This window comes from Thunnus albacares, chromosome 2 (assembly GCF_914725855.1).
Source record: "Thunnus albacares chromosome 2, fThuAlb1.1, whole genome shotgun sequence".
Lineage (NCBI taxonomy): Eukaryota > Metazoa > Chordata > Actinopteri > Scombriformes > Scombridae > Thunnus > Thunnus albacares.
This window is the reverse complement of record NC_058107.1, coordinates 18,350,448-18,354,486: the sequence shown is the minus strand read 5'-3', so window position 1 is coordinate 18,354,486 and position 4,039 is coordinate 18,350,448. Positions and strand designations below refer to the sequence as shown.

The 4,039-nt window shown below is 37.8% G+C and overlaps 1 long non-coding RNA gene across 1 annotated transcript; it reads left to right on the top strand.

Moving 5' to 3' along the window:
- The first annotated feature begins 509 nt into the window (after positions 1-509).
- On the top strand, positions 510-2,464 carry LOC122971168. Its single transcript, XR_006399422.1, has 3 exons — positions 510-652; positions 862-1,022; positions 1,839-2,464. It is a non-coding gene; the product is annotated as an uncharacterized LOC122971168 (long non-coding RNA).
- Positions 2,465-4,039: the final 1,575 nt, after the last annotated feature.

The following is a 4,039-nucleotide window of genomic DNA, read 5'->3' as shown; positions in this document are numbered from 1 at the left end:
TTAGGTAAATTTAACATAACTGCATTTAGTAAATCAAACCTAAATGTCTTAAGTAAATTCAACATTAGTGTGTTCAATTAATTCCACATAACTGAATGATGTAGCATGCAATTAATAGTTTGGTGAGATTTGCTTGACAGTATTTAGTAATAATAAATCCTCTTTTATTTTTCTCATTTATTCAACGTGGTCTTGTGGGACCTGTTGACATTACTAAATTAAGTAAATGTAACATTTTATTTCTTAGAGTGCAGGGTATTGTGACTGTGCAGGCATTCCTGAGGCACAGATTCAAGCAAGGATTTGACATTTTATGTTGTGTATTCACAGGCATACAGGAGGAAGTAAAAAACCCAAAGAGATGTAAGAGACATGCCAGCAGAACATATGCAGAGGGGCAAAGCACAGGGAGTTAAACAATTTTAAGCCTTGTTTTAAATATTGAGGGTACTTCTACTTGGCAAACCGTCCAGTCAGAGAAAAAAAAATCTTGTTTCCGAGTTATTGACTTTAAAGGTCCAGTGTGTAATATGTGTGGTATTTAGTGGCCCCTAACGGTGAGGTTCGGTGGCCTTCAAGGACAAGAAGCTATTTGCTGAACATGTCATCGTCCACGACAACTTCGAGCATTTCTAACAAGTCAAGCAATGAGGTGAAGATGTATTTAATTATTTAGTCTATAATACTATAGGTTATAGCTCACAAGTAAGATAGCAATTATGAGTGTTTTATTGTTTTGGTAATACAAGCTAACATTAGCAACGTCATGCTAAACAAAACTTACGTTATTTTATTCTAACATTAGGCATTATTGATAGCGAGATAGTGTTGGCAGGATAATGTTACATATTCCGTTTGCAGAGTCAAGTACCGGAGGTTAGAGGAGGAGGAAGAGGGCAAGAAAGAGGGCGAGTTAGCGGTTCTGCTGCAGGCAGGGCCAGGCGAGGGAGGAGAGCAAACACCGGCACCGTGGAAGCAGGGGAAGAGGCTGGAAACCCTCCGAAGGGACCGAAGTGACTGAGGTTTGTGACGTTACTTATACAATTATATTATCATATTCCTACCCATTCTGCATGATGTTAAAAATGCCTATACAACACAAAGTGGTATTTACATAGCAGCTCTGTGCTTTACATTACTGTAGTCTGTATAGTTTGATGTGTTATCAGTGTAATGTGAGTCAGTAGCCCCTTTTACACAGCCCTTTCAAGGCGGGAATACTGCACGTGTAATCCGCCTCGCTGTTCTGTTTAGCCCTATTCAGACCAAATCAGGCGGCGCAGCATACATGCAGGGTTGAAGAGGTGTGTGGGTGTGTTTGTGCTTTAGAAACTAACCACTGTGAAACAATCAGAAAATAACGTTTATCGATCTGATTCACCGGCTTCCTCACTAACGTTATTAGCGCTCCCTCTCTTCATTCACCTTCTAGCTCACTCGACCACAGCTGCTCTCTCTCTCTCTCTTTCTCTCGTCTTTTTAAAATGAGTCGGGAAGCTGACAGAAAAGTCTAACTTTCCTTTTAACGTTATCAAATGAAGAGAAATGTCCTCCCCTTGGATTCTCTTTATGGCTATAATGTGAGTTCTCTGTATAAAAGAGGCTACTGAAAACATCAGCAACACTACTGAATGATTATATAAATATTATATAGGAACAGTATCGATCAGTAATATTTTGACTTTTTAAAAAATCATGTTATTGTTGTAGACATGTTTGGGAACACTGGACAGCCTACAATCCATATTCTGCACTACCATTACCATATTTCCAACATATCATGAAACTTATAACCTATAAAGCCTTATCTGTGTTTTTCCTGTGTTTTATTTTTTCAGAAACTTCTTGAAGAAATGACCTTGGAGGAGCACAGGCAGTTCACCAGCGAACTGCTTCAGAGGCAGCCAGGGTTCATTTCTGATGCCTTGATGATGTATCAGTGCAGGCATGGTGTCCCACCGTTTGCTGGAGTGCCAGGGGTACCATGGTGTACTTGTAGTAACTGTACAGACATGCCTATGGAGCAAGAGAGGAAATGCTGTGGCCAGTACCCTGCAGATTGTGTAATAATAATACCGCACTTCTCCCAGTGCTGTCTTGAAAATGCTTTTTATGCATTCACAGGCGGTACTGGGAGGACATTATGGTATTTGGCAAAACCAGGAAGCCTGGGGATGACATTCGGGAGTACCGTTATGCTGCCTATAGACATTTCATCTATTGACAGCATGGCTCTTTAGGCCAGGGAAACCAACTTGTCATCCCCAGCTGCTGTGTTTGGAGGATCAGGGACAAGTTCCCTGGTCCTCCAAAGACATCACACTGGCCTCTGAGTTTCCCTCCAGGTCCTCTGGAATGTCCACACAGTATCTCAGGTACTCACACACCTGCCTGTTCATCATCAAGGCATCAAATCGTCTCATATTTATTTGTTACATTTCTGATTTTTATTTATTTTATACTTGTTCCATACATTTTCTATATTTATATATTTTCTGGATAATTATCAAACTTTTTGTTTATATATTCACATTTGTTCAACTTAAATGTGCAAGTTTACCAAATAAAAGATATTCATCAGATGTGCTGTGATAATTGCAATGATAAACATATTAATATATACTTATACAATGACAGTATTTCCCTGCAGTCAGTATATTGTCATTAACACTTTCACCATTATTTTTTTATATTGTCATTATTTATATTTATAAAGCAACATAAAACAGTAGTGAAGTTGGAATACCACTGATTCTCAGAACAGTACATGTTATGGAACAGTACATGTTATGGATTAATTTTCATTGCCACTTCAGGTTATGTTAACTGTAATTCACTAGTTTGAACCACAAAATAAAAATATAAAAAACAACACTAAGAATAATGACATTTGTAATAAAAATATATTTTATTTAACAGAAACATTTTTGGACATCCTTTTCAATCTGGACAATAAAAGAATAACATAAACATGCAGCTTTTACTGTTCAAACAAACATTTTGACAGCTTATTCTGTGTTCTTCAGAGTTGATTCTGATAAAGACAGAATAATCTATCAAATCATTAGTCTGTTTGAACACTAAAAGCAGTGTGATTAAACTTATCTGATCACCTTCCAGCAGTCAAATTGCTGCACATATAATAGCTGACAAGGGTCAGACCAAAACCACACCAAAGGTATTCAATTTATCTCTGGATGAAGATGCTCTCATGGCAGGAACAACACCCATGATTCACTGGCACTGCTGTTCCTCATCTGCTCCAGGAGCTGTGTGTAGAGCAGCAGCTGCATGGAAAACTGCTTCTGTGTTAATTTACTATTTCATACATTTTATACAGTTGTACATGTGAAAATAGTGCTATTTAACCAAGAGTAGGACTTACAGGGTAAGTTAATATGCTACATAGGCAAACAAATGTGTATCACTTACCTAGACCTCTCCTGACTTGGTCTGCAATACTTCTGATATGGCGGGTGTGAATGTCACAGACATGGTGAATAATGCCAACCCATAGTGCCTGAGAAAAATAAAACAGCACAAATTAATGAACTTACTATTATAAATCATCTATCTATCTATCTATTTATCTAATGTGCTCACCAGAAACTGTTCAACCTTATCCCATGCAGATTTTCATCCCGACAACAGACTAGATCAGATTATATAATTGATTAACACACTTTCAGTCAGAGACAAATAGCTATTCAGTGAAATCAACTTTTGTTGTCTTTGGTTGTAATGAAAACCAACGTACTCCCACATTCACACTGACCTATTACACAGTCACTTTAGGATGAAGATAAGGGCAATACCATGCATCGATGCTACAGGACCTCTCTCATAGCTGGAGAAACAACAGCAACATCAAGAAAATAAGTGCTTTATGACACAGTCACAAACCCTTGTAATACATTATGTTATGTCCTAAGATGCTGGGAGCCTTGCCTGGCCTGGATAAACACACCAAAATAAATAACAGAAAAATTCTACTTCTGACTGATAAATGTAAAATTAAAACTCTGGTAGCAATTACATG